This window comes from Mustelus asterias, chromosome 16 (assembly GCF_964213995.1).
Source record: "Mustelus asterias chromosome 16, sMusAst1.hap1.1, whole genome shotgun sequence".
NCBI classification, from domain to species: Eukaryota; Metazoa; Chordata; class Chondrichthyes; order Carcharhiniformes; family Triakidae; genus Mustelus; species Mustelus asterias.
Window position 1 is genome coordinate 7869909 of NC_135816.1, and position 16273 is coordinate 7886181.

Below are 16273 nucleotides of genomic sequence, written 5' to 3' on the forward strand. Positions count from 1 at the left end.
CGACACCAATACATCTTTGGAATGCAATGTGATTGCGTTGTCCGAGAAATAATTCGATAAAAGCGAAAGGAATTGCAGGGCTACGGGAAAATGTAAAGTTTGGCACCAGGTGATTAGCTCTTCCAGAGAGCCAACTTTGATACGAGGGGCTGAATTGCCTTCTTCTGTCCTTCATCATCCTGCGAGTCAATTAACAATGGCAAGCAAAGTAGGTAAGCTAATAATCGAAACTCGCAGATGCAAATAGTCCAGCCAGCCCGGTGTCCGGCAGATGTACAATCACCAATATCCTGACCAAGGGTTTATGTTCAGTATTTTAATGGGTATGTACGTTGGTTCAGTCAGCTTGGCATAAAACTTAGCTCTGACAGTAATTTGATTGCAGTAATAATTTTTGGAACTCGTATCTAGCAGAACCGTGGGCACACCTTCACCGAAGCAATTGCAGCCTTTCAAGTAGAAGGTTCCGCATCACCTTCTCAAGTAGCAATTGACAACAAATGCTGGGGTTGCTGGCAATATTTGTATCCCGAGAGTTAATTACAGGAACATTTTAATTATATTCTAATTCCTTCTGAGTTGAACGTTCTGACTCAACTTGTTCATTTTGTTTCAATTATCAGAAATTCATGGAACAGGCTTTCCCAATGGAACACTCTGACAAACGTAGGTTTTTAAAAAAATATCGGACCCATTTTTATTAATAGACGTTTAAAGCACAGAACGAGGCCATTCAGCCCATCGTGCCCACGGTGGTCTACGAAACTCTGACTATACTATTCCATTTTGCAGCGTTTAACTCATACCTCTGGAGGTTATGGCAGGGCAAACGATTATCTCAATACTTCTTAAATGTTATGAGAGTGACTGACTCATTCACTATTTCAGGCAGTGAATTTCAGACTCCCACCACGTTCTGGGTGGAAACTTGTCTCCTCAACTCCACTTTTAGCCTTCTACATTTACCTTATAGCCACTTGGCTAGTTATTGTCCCTCTATTAATGGAAAAATCTGCTTTCTTACCCATCTAATTATGCGCCTCATAATCCTACATGTCTATCACGGCCCGTTCAACGTTTGCTACTTCAAGTATAATGGCCCCAGCCTACGCAACTACTCCTCAAAGATCAGACCCTCCAGTCCAGGAGCATCCTGGTAAAACATCTATGCATCCTTTCCAGTACAATCACATCATTCTCTTTTGTGTGGCCAGAACATAAAGCAGTACTCCACTGTGGCCTAACAGCTTTTTATACATTTTCAGCATGGCCTCCTGCTTTTGTGTTCTACGCCTAGGCTAATAAGGGCAAGTATCCCATATACTACCGAACCACATTATCTACCTGCCATGCCACCTTCAGGGATCTGTGGACGTGATGTTAATATGTATGTTGTTTTTTATCGACAGTGGCTGATCTTTACCTATATTAATGTAAATCTACCGCTTCTCAAGCTGGTTGATTAACTGGCCTCGGACTCTCTGAATAATGTTTTGTTAAATCTTTTTGTTATGTAATGTACCTACAACGTTACTTTCCCAACATTTACAATCATCAGTTTCTGGAATGGGAACGTCGCTGGCGAGGTCAACATTTATTGTCTATCCCTAATTGCTTTCGAGAAAAAATGTCATAATACAGCCATCAGTATTTTTTCACAAGCTATGGAGTTCAACGCTTTCATAGTTTCACAGTTGCTGGAAACAGACAGATGCTTAAAGAAGTTAATTGAATCATGTTTCTCAAGGAGAAACATTTACTCACGCCATTTAATACCACTGCTCGGTTCTTTAGAAGGGCAGAATACAATGGGCGTTGGATTCTAAAACAAAGGCAACATTTTGTGAAAATACCGGCCAGTCTGGCAGCATGTTTGGAAAGTGAAAGAGAGGCAAAACAACCAGAGCGGACAGGAGGAAAACACAATTACGCCGTGGGTTGTTAATGTCTCGCTTGCACTGCCTGATAGAATGTTAGAAGCGGATTTCATTCTGCAGATTCTGGCTTTATTTTGCTGTCTCGACGTAACAACACCAGCTAGTTATTTCAATGCGATAATCAATACTGGGAATGTGAGTTAGGAGTTTACACACGATCATGGATTCCGAAACATATGAAGCACGACTTACCTTAGCGGCTTCCACACTACCCTTAATTGCATAATTTAGTGTTTTTTCATTTTCTTGCGACACACACGACCCGGTTTTGAGATTAATCATTGGTGCAGCAGGGCCATGCAATTTTAGAAACATAAAATCATTTATGCTTGGATCTGGACACAATTCGTACTGAACCCTTTGCGGGAGGGTGCCACTTTCGTAAACCACTGTAAAATCTGGTGTTGAATGAATGTTCACATCAGGCTTCTGAATTCCATGCCGTCCATCCATCTGTAGTAAAATGGGCCAGGAACAACTGCAGTCATGCATTCCATCTCTGCCTTTGTGAATCTTAATGGCAAGAGTTATAATAGCGATTAGGAAAATCAACGAAATGGCAGCAAAAGATATGATCAGATAGCGTCTTACGTCGGACGTCCACGGTTCTGAATTCCCCAAGAGACCGACAGTTGATGCATGTTCCGTATTACTCTCCGACACGAATAAGTTGATGATAACTGTTGAAGAAAGGGGTGGTTTTCCGTTGTCTCTTACCAAAATTAAGAGTTTCTGTTTAGGTAAGTCTTTGAATCCAACATGCCGGATAGTCCAGATTTCCCCAGTCTCTGAGGATACGGTAAACAGGCTTCCATCTGTTGGTTGCAGTAGTTGATAGAAAAGATGTGCGTTCTGCCCAGAATCGGCATCGGTGGCCGTGATTTTAGCAACTAAGTAACCAGGATCAGCGGATCTAGGCATTGTCTCCTCTGCTTGAGATCCTCCATTTGCCAAAGGCGATATGATCACAGGGGCATTATCATTCTGGTCTACGATGATCACACTCACGGTTGCGTTGTCGCTGAGCGAAGGAGATCCACCATCCCTTACCTGCACAGAAAGCTGAAAACGTTTCAGTTGTTCGTAATCAAATGAGCGGCGAGCAAATATCACACCCGTGGCAGAACAGATTGAGGCGAAATTAGACGCAGGGAAACCACGTATCAGGCCATCGAAAAAGGAATAAGACAGATTGGCATTCTCTTTAAAATCTGCATCAATGGCTGACACGGAACCGATAGAAGCACCGATTCGGTTATTCTCGGTTACATACATAACAAACGAAGTCTTCGCAAAGCGGGGCGGGTTGTCATTTACATCTGAAACATTAAGATAGATGGTTTTGTGATTCGTTAGCGGAGGCGAACCCATGTCACGACAGGTGATTGTAATGTTGTACTGAGGCACTTTTTCACGATCTAGATGCCCAGCAAGCACGACAGTGTAGTAATTATTCAAAGATTTGTCAAGGCTAAAGGGAATATTTTGTGAGATATAGCAGTGAACATTTCCCCTTTCTTCAGAATCCTGATCTGTTATCTTTAAAAGTGCGACTGGCGTTTTGAGAGGAGCGTCCTCTGGAATCGGGCCTGAATTTGAAGTCAGAGTTATTTCAGGAGTGTTATCATTAACATCCAGGACCTTTATCAGGACGGTGCAGTATGCTGGCACAGCATGTGGACCTCTGTCCATAGCTTGTACTGAAATCTCGTAATCCTTTATCTCTTCAAAGTCCACAATGCCATTCACACTAATTTCTCCGGTTTGCGAATTCACCCGGAACAGGCGCCTTAACCTTTCGGGCGTTCGATCGCTGAGAGAATAGGTGATCTCACCATTCAAACCGTCATCTATATCATTGGCATTTACTTTCGCTATCAGTGAATCTTTGGGTACATTTTCCGTCGTGGTGATCTCATACACGGTCTGCTCGAAAACAGGAGCATTATCGTTCACATCAGATACATTGATAATAATATGGGTGGTTCCGGATCTTTCAGGGGACCCGCCATCAATTGCAGTCAGCGTCAGCTGATGAGTTGTCTGCTGCTCGCGGTCAAGAGGCGTTTGAAGTACTAACTCTGGGGTGACAGTATGTTTCTTACTAGATTTTAGTTCTAAAATAAAGTGCTGATTTTCGCTCAGTTGGTAGGTCCGGACTCCATTGGTTCCAGCATCCGGATCCTGCGCACTCTGCAGTTGGAAGCGCGATCCCGCTGACACATACTCGGAGATTTGAAAGTGGAACTCATTTTTCTGGAAAATGGGTGCATTGTCATTTATGTCGAGAATCTCAATTTCCACTCGATATATCTTTAATGGATTTTCCACCACAGCCTCCAACACCAGCACACACGCGAGCCTTTGTTCACAAATCTGTTCCCTGTCTACTGTTTCTTTTATGAACAACATTCCAGTGTTTAAATTGACGTCGAGATATTGCCGTTTGTACTCCGATACAACTCGAAATCGACGCAATGAAAGCTGGTTCACATCTAACCCCAAGTCCTTTGCAATATTTCCAACAACGGAGCGGAGCTCTAACTCTTCACGAATTGAGTAGCGAATGGTCCCACAAACTGAATGTATTATGCATACCAGTATTAAACAAAAGACACTCCAGTGTGACACATAGCAGTTTAGCGTGTAGGCCATATCTTTTAGGTGAATGTTCCGCAAATCGAGCTGCCGGGTTCTCCGAGGAATTGTTCGGCCTTTGCTATATTCCGCTATGTTCATTTCCCTGCTTTCCTAGATGGCGAATTATGTTCAGCGTGCGCCGTCCAGCGGACTTCCTTTGACAAAATCACCGAGAACATTTGTACAAATACCTTATAATTTCGCGGCGCTTCCCTCAGTGGTGAATTGAGACGGTAGATTGAGGACTCCTGTACGTGTCTTCGATACTGCGCAATGTTTGGTGTAGGAGGGGTGGTGCTGGATCTCCAGCTATATTTCTGCATCTCATTGGTAGAGAGCGACACAAAGAGACTCAGCCAATAATAACAGCAAACAATCTTAAAGCAATAGTGCCTCTACCGAACACCAGAAGAACTGCTTTTGTGATTTACCGTTGTGCAACTTTAATTGTACATGCTATAATGTTTCCAAATTTATTAACTTAGCTCTGTTGTTTCTAGCTCACGTAACTTTCTGCGAATGTGACTAGGTCCTTCTGCACATAGTTCCTTGGTGAAAAAAAATGATGGATGTCGCAGTGGTTAGCGCTGCTGCCTCACAGCATCAGGGACCAGGGTTCGATATCACTGTTTGTGTGGAGTTTGCACATTCTCCCCGTGTCTGTGTGGGTTTTCTCTGGGCGCTCCGGTTTCCTCCCACCGTCGAAAGAGGTGCAGGTTAAATGGATTGGCCATGCTAAATTGCCCCTTAGTGTCAGGGGGACTAGCTAGGGTAAATGGGGATTGGGCCTGGATGGCATTGTGGTCAGTGCAGACTCGATGGGCTGAATGGCCTCCTTCTGCACGCTATGATTCTATGATGCAAATTAACCCTCTATAGTGTTGGTACATCTACGTGAAAAAATAATTTGCACAAAGCGCTATTTTACTTCCACTGATGGTTTGATCTAATCTTTTTATGACAGACACATTTTTCGTTATGTACCAGTATGTACCTCTGACATCAGCAGTGCAAATTACATTTTCGAGCCAAGTGGCTGTTTAATTTACGGTAAATACGTTCTCCCATTTGTTGGCAATAGTGAGGAAAGTAACTCCTTACTAATAGCATGTAATTTTACCTACCTTTATAAGCGAATAAAAATAATTTTATATTTCTGGAAGACGGGTGCATTGTCATTTATGTCTCACCAAGCCTCTGCACAAATTCAGAACGGCTTCCTTACTCCTGTGATCAAATCCTCTTGAAATTAAAAGCGATCGTACAATTCGCCCTCCGAATTGCTGACTGAATGTGCACGCTCGCTTTCAGTCATTTATGAAGAGAAATGCCCAAGACGTTTTGAACATCAACACGTCCCAATCTTTCCCTTTTTAAGAAATGTTCTGTATACATACAATAAGCCTATTGTGCTTACTTACAGAGAATTCCCTCAATTCCTTGTCTATCTTTCCCTTAACTACATCCATGCTATTCTCTTGAGCCACTCCCTGTGGTAGTGAGTCCCACATTCTCACCACTTTCGAGGTAAATACATTTCTTCTGAATTGTCTGTTGTCACACCAAAGCCCGTCCATCATCTACACGGCTCAAGTCAGGAGTAAGATGGAATAATTTCCAATTGCCTGGATGAGTGCAGCTTCAACAACATTCATGAAGCTCGACATCAAGCAGGGCAAAACATCTTGTTTGACTGGCACCCCACGCACCACTGTTTCATTGGATCGAAACTGATTCACCAATCTGATGATGCTGAAGCTTCCCCAATAAAACTCTCATTTGCCAGAGGTTGTTGCAAAATTAAAGATAGTGAAATCAAAAATTGGGAGGGATTTTGCGTCAATCAGTGTCATGGAAGGGCCCTTAATGTGATTTGCATCTAGAAATCTATCGACCACTGCTATGAACATACTCAACGACCGAGCCTCTGCTGTTCTCGGAGATAGGGAATGCCAAAAATTCACCACCCACTGACTGAAGAAATTACTCCTCCTTGAGATCTTAAATGGCCTCTCTCTTACTCTGAAACTCTGGTCCGTTGCTCTGGACCCCTTTACCATGGGAAAACATCTTTCATTCATCTATCCTGCTGAGTAAAAATGTGTTGCTCTTCAATGAGTTCACCACTCGTTCTTCTAAACTCTGTAGAATAAAGGCTGCATGATCTTCCCGGCTCATCACACTGGTCGTTGGGCGAGGAGAGCTGGTGAGGTCGCGAAAGAGGCGAAAAACTAGGTTCACTCCCGGTTTCTCACGATGTTACCAGTCCTGTTCTGCCGGTGTCAGCAGTCTGGGAAGGGCGTGAGGCTGAAACATTTTTGCACACTCGATACGGCCAGTTTATTCTTCCTTATGTAAGGAGACCAAAGCTTCACAATACACACATTTTGGTCTCACCAAGCCTCTGCATAAATTCAGAACGGCTTCCTTACTCCTGTGATCAAATCCCCTTGAAATTAAAAGCGAGCATACGATTCGCCCTCCGAATTGCTTTCTGAATATGCATGCTAGCTTTCAGTCATTTATGAAAAGGAATGCTCAAGCATTTTTGAACATCAACAGTCCCAATCTTTCCCTTTTTAATAAATGTTCTGTATACATACAGCAAAAATAGCATGTAGGTTCCTAGTCTACATAAATACAAATCAGGAAGGTGCTGCAAAATAGACCTGTGAGCAAAGTTATAGCTCATGGATTAAAGGGGCAGTGGCAACATAGAATCAAAATTAGCTGAATGACAGGAAACAGAGTAATGGTTAATGGATTTTTTTTCGATTGGCGGAACGTTGGGGGGGGAGTTCCATAGGAGCCGTTGTTCGCATACTTGTTCTTCCTAATATAGATATTCATGAACTAGGCTTTGGTTCACAGTGCAGAATTTCAAAATGTGTGAGTCACACGGAAATTGGCAGCGGTTTGGTCAGTTAGGAGGTAGTGTAGTACTTAACGAGGACATAGCAGGCTGGTAGAATGGTTGATCAGATGGAATTTAATGCAGAGAAGTGAGAAGTGATTCACTTTGATAGAAATAATGCGTTAGACAATGAAAAATAAAGGTTACAATATAACGTGGGTATTGAAGCAAAGGGACCAAAGTTTATATGTATATAAGGCATTGATGGCACCAGTACAGGTTGTGAGGGAAGGTAATAAAATCTAGGCTATATTACTATGGGCATGGAGTGCAAAAGCAATGAGGTTATGTTCAACTTGAATAGAATACTGGTTCGGCCTCAACGGGAGTATTGTATCCAATTTTGGGGGCCATACGTCAAGAAAGGTGTGAAGGCATCATCAAGAGTGCAGAAAAAAAAACACAAAATGAATCCAGGGATGAGGAACTTCAATCTACATTGATATAGTGGAGAGGTCTTGATTGTTTGTAAAAGAGAAAGTTGAGAGGACATTTTATACAGACATAAAACAGAATGAACTTGAAGGACAGAGGAGACAGGGAAGCAATTGTTTCCGGTGGTGCAAGCATTGAGAATAAGAAGGCACAGAATTAAGGTAATTGGAAAGAGAAACAATGGAGTAAGTGGAAAACATTTGGCATGCAGCGAGTGGTTGGGATTTTGAATGCACTGCCTGAGAGTGTGGTGGATGTTAACTTGGGCGCTGAAGAGGGAATTGGATTCGTATCTGAGGCGCTGAATGACCTGCTCCTGTTCTTAATTCGTTTTTGTCTCTTCAAGTTGCCCACTTTTCTTCGGAATTTTTTGCAGAAAACTTACATCTGATCCTAATATTTGTAAAGCAAGAACTTGGTAAAAAGAACTTGATTTTAAAAAATAATAATAATTTAGTGAAAACTAAATGGCAGACATCAAAGGTGGTTCAGGTGAAGGCTATGCAGATTACTTTGTAATCTGCAGATCCTTCACATTTTACCATTACGAACCTTCCAACTCTAAATTCTGGCCATAACAATCATAAAACTTGGAGCACGAGTAGGCAGTTCGGTCCCTCGAGTCTGCTTTGCCATTTAATACGATCATGGCTGATCTCCTCTTGGCCTCAGCTCCACTTACCTGCCCGTGCAGCAAAGCCCTTCATATCCTTACTAGTTAAAAATATGTCCACTTCTTCCTTAAATTTGCTCAAAGTCCTGGCATCCCCCATGCCCTCGGGGAGTTACTGTCCAAACACGCACGACTCATTGTCAATCCTGCTTATCATTTCATACACCTCAATTAGATCTGCTGTAATTTTTCTAAACTCCAGAGGGTATAGTCTAAAGTGCCCAATCTCTATTCGTGAGTTAATCCCCACACCTCTGGAATCATTCTACTGAACCTCTTCTGAATTGTGTCCAATGCAACTACATCCCTCCGGAGGTAAAGGAACTAAAACTGTAGATAATATTTGAAGTGCGGTCTCACTAATGCTTTGTACAGTAGCAGCAACACTTCATTACTTTTATGTTCTATCCCTTTAGCAATAAATGCCAAGATTCCACTTGCCTTCCTTATTACCTGCTGTACCTGCATACTAGTTTTCTATGATTCATGCAAAAGGACACCTAGATCCTTCTGCATCGATGCACTCTGAAGTTTCTCTCTATTTAGATATTAATTTGCCTTTGTACTTTTCCTACCAAATGAATAACCTTATACTTGTCCACGTTCAATTTCATCTGCTTAAATTTGCGCATTCGCTTAACCTATCCATATTTTAAATTTCTTGCTTCATTATTGCAATTACTACCCCGTCTATTTTAGCATCATCTGCAAATTTGGCTGTGGTAAATACTGTCCCTGCATGCAAGTCATTAATAAAGATTGTAACTAATTGGGGCCCGAGGACCGAACCCACTAGATACATCTTGCCAACCTAAGAAGGGCTCATTTCTCACGACTCTCTGTTTTCTGTTGGTTAGCCAGTCCTCTATCCAAACAAATAAATTACTCCTAATCCCATGTGAGCTAACATTGTGCATTAACCTTTTTTTTGGCACCTTATCGAATGCCTTCTGGAATTCCAGAAATACTACATCTACAGGTTCACCATTATCCTCCTTGCTTGTTGCATCTTTGAAGATCTCAAGTAAATTAGTCAAGCATGACTCGCTCTTCATAAAGCCATGCTGATGCTGATAGATTGCATTTTGAATTTGCAAATACCCTGCTATTACTTACTTTATCATTGATTCTAACTATTTCCTGACAACAGATGTTAAATTAATTGGCCTAAATTTTCCTGTATTTTTGCCTCACTGCGTTTTTGAATAAGGGTATCATATTAGCATTTTTCTAATCCATCAGATCCATTCCGGCATCCAGGGAATTTTGGAATATTGTAACCAATGGATCCACTATCTCAAAAGACATTCCCCTTAAGACCCCAGTACGTAGGCCATCAGACCCTGGGAGATTGCCTGCTTTCAGTGTCAATTATTTTCTCAGTACGTTTTCCCTTCTGACGATGATAGTTCTAACTTCCTCCCTTTCTATAACCTTTGCCTTTTCTGTTACAATTGGGATAACATTCGTGTCCTCCAATGGGAAATCAGAAGCAACATTTGGATTTTGTGTCTTAGTCATTTGTTCAAAGCCATTTTTCAGCTTAATTGTTTTCGAGTAACATCTTCCAAAGCAAACCAGAGAGCAGGCTATTTTGGACCTCATAATACATAATGAGACAGTCCATCTCCATTCAAATAATACAATGATTTTCTTTTTCGACTGCCAAAGTAGGCAAGTTTGCATTTTCCCACATTAAACTCCATCTCATAAATATTTTGTCCACCCTCTTAACGTGTTTAAATCCATTTACAGAATATTCATGTCCTCTTGACAAATTATATTCCTACCTATATTTGTATCATCTGTACATTTAGCTGTCATACCTTTAGCCCCTTCATCTAAGTAATGAATATAGATTGTGCCACCCTCATTAACACCTCATCGTACATGCGTCTCTTGGTAGCAGTCATTATAAGATTATTGAATTTTGCATTCAGTTTGACGGGGAGAATGGTGAGAACTGTAGATCTAAGACTAGTCTTGAACTTAAATAAAGGCAATTACATGGGTAAGAGGAAAAAGAAAAATCAGATAATAACGCGAAGATCAATGGTAGGTCAAAAAGATGGACAAATTTTAGAAATGAACAAAGAATGACTCGAAGATAAGGAGGGAGAAATTCGAGATGTGAGAATTAAAGAAGCAGATGAATTTCTATAAGTATTAACAAGAAAAAAGAGTGACTAAAGTGAATTTTTGTAGAGTGCGGAATTGGAGAATGAATTATGGGAAAAATTGAAATGATGGAAACTTATAAAGATATTTTGACTCTGTGGTTAATGTGGATGACACAAAAACATACCAAGAATATTCAACACTCAACAAGGTAATTGGAAGGAGGCACACTACAACCCACGATCAGTATAGAAAAGGTTACTGGGGAAACTATTAGATCTAAAGTTTGCCATGTCCACTGGATCTCACGACTTTCATCCCTGGATCTTAAAAATGTGGCTTGAGTAATGGTAGATGCACTGGTTGTGTTATTCCAAATCTGCTATATTCTGGAAAGGTCCCAGTGGATTAGAAAGTTGTAAAGTAACGCTTCTGTTCTAGAAGGAGGAAGACAACAAAGTAGGAAATCATCAACTAAATTAACTAACATCTATCATAGGGAAAATGGTCGAACCCATTATTAAGGAGATAATAGCAGGACATTTATATCAATGAGTATCAACATGCTGTGGAGTAAGGGAAATTGCATTAGGATAATTTATTAGAATGCTTTGAATAAGTAACAAGTACAGTGGATAAAGAAGGACCTGTAGATGTGTACTTGGATTTCCAAAAGGAATTAAACAAGGTGCCGCACAAAGGATACTTCATAGAATAAAAATGGGGGTTTAGAGGTTGGTGTATTAGCATGGATGGAGGATTGGTTAGCTAACAGAAAGCAGAGAGTAGAGATAACTGGATCATTTCTGCATTTGGCAGCTGTTACTAGTGGAGTGCCACAAGGATAAGTGCTGTGGCCTCAACTATTTGCAAACTAGGTAAATGACTTGGATGAAGGGATGATGGTATGGCAGTTAAATGCACTGATGATGCAAACATACGTAGCAATATAATTTATCAAGAGGACCTGAATATTCTGCAAAGGGATTTAAATAGTTTAAGTGAGTCGGCAAAACATTTACGAGAATGAGTTTAATGTGGGAAATGTAAACTTGCCCACTTTGGCAGGTGGAACAGTAAAATATCGTATTATTTGACTGGAGACAGACTACAAATCTCTGAAGCATCGATGGATCTGGATGTGCTGGCTCACAAATACCAAAATGTTGGTATAGAGGTGGATCGAGTGACTCCAAAAGCAAATGGAATGTTTTTGTTCATAGCCGAATAATCGAGTATAAAAGTAAGGAACTTACGCTACAGCTATATAGGATATTGCTGATACTACATCTGGAATATTGTGTGTAGCTCAGGTCGCCATCTTTAAGAAAGGATATAATTGCATTAGAAGCAGTTCAGAGAAGGTTAACTGGACAGATTCCTTGGAAGAAGAGGTCATCTTACCAGGAAAGGTTGTACAATTGTGGCCTGCGGCCTTTGGAGTTTAGAATTATGAAAGGTAATTTTATTTAAACATCTCAGATCAGGAGGGGAATTAGCACTGCGGATGTTGAGAGGACGTATTCCCTTGTGGAGGAGTCTGGAAACCGGGTACACCATGAGTTTGCCATTCATGGCTGAGGAAAGATAGCTTTCTCTCAGAATTTCATTAATCTGTAGATTACTCTACCCTCGACAGTGGTGGAGGCTGCATCATTGAATCTATCTGAAGCCGAGTTAGATTTTTGAGCAGCAAGGGAGCGAATGGTTATGGGGTAGGATCGGACAGTTAGGAACTTGGTGCTGAACAGATCAATAGTTAAATCAGCTATGATCTTATTAAATGGTCAAGCGGGCTCCAGCTGCAGTATGACCTACTCCTACTTTTAATTCTTCTGTGGCTACTAAATCTCCGAAAGGAAAATGTGATGTAATGCACATTAAGAATTTTTCTGAGATAGTCTGAAACTTGAACAACAACTGAAGCATCAGATTACCCTCCAAATTAGGAGCAAGGCCCCTTGTGCCTGCTTCACCATTCAACCTGATCTAATTATAACCTCAACTCCACATTCCCACTAAGCTCCCAACAACCGTTCACTTTCTTCCATATTAAGGATCTATTAGCTCTACCTTAAAAATGTTTACCCTTTGCTTCCACAGCCATTTAAGAAAGATAATTCCAACGATTCCCGACTGAACCCCCTCATTTTTAACCAGTGATCCGTAGTTCTAGATTCTCCCACAAGAGGGAACATCCTTTCAACATCCACACTTTCAAAATCCTTAGAATGTTAAAGAGTTCAACAAGTCGCCTCTTACTCTTCTAAACACCAGCAGATACAAGCATAACCCTTCCAAGCTTTCCTCATAAAATAATCCTCCGGTTGGAGCTATTAACGTCGTAAGCCTTCTCTGAGCTGTTTCCAACACATTTTATATTCTTTCATAAATAAGGAAACCATTACACTACATAGTACTCCAGTGGTGGTCTCACCAATACTCTGTATAACTGAAGCATAAAGACTCAACATTTTATTCTGTATTTGTCACAACAATCTAAAACTTCCATTTGTTTTCCCAATTGCGTAATGTACCTGCATACAAACGTTTTGCAATTCCTGCACTGGGATACCTAATTCTCTCTGCATCCCAGAGCTTTGTAATCTCTCACCATTTGGATAGTTTCTATACTTGTATTATCACTGCCAATTGGACAATTTTACATATTCCACATTATCTAATATATTTGTCAGATCTTTGCCCAGTCACTTAAACTATCGACTTTGCATCCTCCTTATGTCCTCTTTACCACTTACCTGCTTACCTATTTCGCATCATCAGCAAACTTAGCAACCACACTTTCAGTCACTTCATCCAAGTCATTAATATAAATTGTAATGATCTGGCCCTGGCACTGATCCCCGTAGAACACCACTTTTTACATCTTGCTAACCAAAAACTGACCATTTATTGTGATTCATGTTTCCTGTTAGCTGACCAACCTGTCCTTGCAAATAGTTACCACCTGGATCAGGGATTTTATGTTCCACAATATCATTTGAACATTTAATGTGGCAACTTATCAGATACCTTCTGGAAATCTAAGTGCAGTAAAATCACCAGTACATTGATACATAGAACATGTTACATTTTCAAAGAACTCGAATAAATTGCCTAACATAAGACGATAAGAAATAGGACCAGGAGTATGCTGTTTGGCCCCTCAAGCCAGCTCCACCATTCAATACGGTCATGGATGCTCTGACTTTCTTCACGTCCACTTTCCTGCCGTTGTTCTGAGATTCTCCTGTTCATGTCTTGATTTTGATCTATTTTGAAATGTCACTTGTATCATCCATAGTGAAGACAAAGAACAAAGAACAAAGAACAGTACAGCACAGGAAACAGGCCCTTCGGCCCTCCAAGCCTGTGCCGCTCCTTGGTCCAACTAGACCAATCGTTTGTATCCCTCCATTCCCAGGCTGCTCATGTGACTATCCAGGTAAATCTTAAACGATGTCAGCGTGCCTGCCTCCACCACCCTACTTGGCAGCGCATTCCAGGCCCCCACCACCCTCTGTGTAAAAAACGTCCCTCTGATATCTGAGTTATACTTCGCCCCTCTCAGCTTGAGCCCGTGACCTCTCGTGATCGTCACCTCCAACCTGGGAAAAAGTTTCCCACTGTTCACCCTATCTATACCCTTCATAATCTTGTACACCTCTATTAGATCTCCCCTCATTCTCCGTCTTTCCAAGGAGAACAACCCCAGTCTACCCAATCTCTCCTCATAGCTAAGACCCTCCATACCAGGCAACATCCTGGTAAACCTTCTCTGCACTCTCTCTAACGCCTCCACGTCCTTCTGGTAGTGCGGCGACCAGAACTGGACGCAGTACTCCAAATGTGGCCTAACCAGCGTTCTATACAGCTGCATCATCAGACTCCAGCTTTTATACTCTATACCCCGTCCTATAAAGGCAAGCATACCATATGCCTTCTTCACCACCTTCTCCACCTGTGTTGCCACCTTCAAGGATTTGTGGACTTGCACACCTAGGTCCCTCTGTGTTTCTATACTCCTGATGACTCTGCCATTTATTGTATAACTCCTCCCTACATTATTTCTTCCAAAATGCATCACTTCGCATTTATCCAGATTAAACTCCATCTGCCACCTCTCCACCCAATTTTCCAGCCTATTTATATCCTGCTGTATTGCCCGACAATGCTCTTCGCTATCCGCAAGTCCAGCCATCTTCGTGTCATCCGCAAACTTGCTGATTACACCAGTTACACCTTCTTCCAAATCATTTATCTGATTTGTAGGTCATTTATAACCAAGACCTATGCCAAATAACTGTTCCGTTCATCTTCCATCTCCTTATTTTCGACAATTAATTCCCCAGACTCAGTATCTACAGGACCAACGCTAAACTTGTTAAATTATCTATGGAAACTCTTACTGACAGTCTTTATGTTTCTATTTGATTTCTCTCTTGCTCTATTTTCCCTCATGAACTTTTAAACGTTTTTTTAATGTATATTTTGTTCAATCTCCTGATCTGCCGCCCATCCTTGTGAAATTTTTTTCTTTAAGATTGGTACCATCTGCAACTTTTTAAGTTGACCACAGATGTGTTTGTTTTGTATATTCTGATATATTCAATGTCAGGAACTGAATCTGTATTGACCTGTTGCGCAACTGAAATTGCCAGTTCATTTTAATTCAAACGTACGTGCAAATTTCGTATACAATGCCACATCAGAATTGATGGGACAATGCAGTAATTTAGACCTTCAAACCATAATTCATTTTCATTGACTTATTAACAGCTAGCTCATTTTAAATTATTTCTCTTTTCACTCCAGATGTTCAGCATTCTTCTGGTGGCTTTGAATTGCTATCAAAATATCCATTACAGATGGTACAAACACTACCCCGTTGATTTAAAGTGTGTAATTTTGCTGATCAATTAACGCCTGATTCAGATTATGCAAGTGATTCCTTCAATTCCCAATCACTTTACTTGACTATTTCATACTGCACTGTTCAATCGATTAGAGCTTCTATTACAAACACAGGTAGCAAGCGTGTTGTCAAAAATAGAGCTTGAAACAATAAACATATATCTCACCTGATGAGAGTCAATGATTTCCTTATTGTACCGGGTGAAGCAGTCCCAGTCTCCTCCACGGCACATAGTTCAGTTATGATATTAAACTTAGATGGAGCAGCGCTTTTTAAGTTTAAAAGGATGAAATCATTCAAGGCTGAATATGAACTTGGATACATTTCATAGCGAAGTTTTTCAGGTAGGTTTCACTTTCCTACATGTTAATATCATTTGATGATATTTTGATATCACGCTGGTCTTTTCAGTTCCGTATAGAATATTGTCAGGGCGGCAGTCACCCGAATTTTAGCTCCGCTTTTATGGAGAATAATAGTAAGGACTAAAATAGCGACGAAAAAGATAGGCGAGATTGTTCCAAAATATATTATTCAATGAAAACTTACATCAGATATCCATTTCCCAACGTGGTGACATTAGATGTACTTTTCGCAACATGATTCATTACTGATAAGCTAATAATGATTGTAGATGAAAG

General features: G+C 40.9%; 1 protein-coding gene across 2 annotated transcripts in view; it reads right to left on the reverse strand.

The window, feature by feature from the left end:
- LOC144505630 (protocadherin beta-16-like) overlaps nt 1-16273 on the reverse strand; it is a 129176-nt gene that overhangs the window by 11823 nt on the left and 101080 nt on the right. The window lies entirely within an intron of this gene.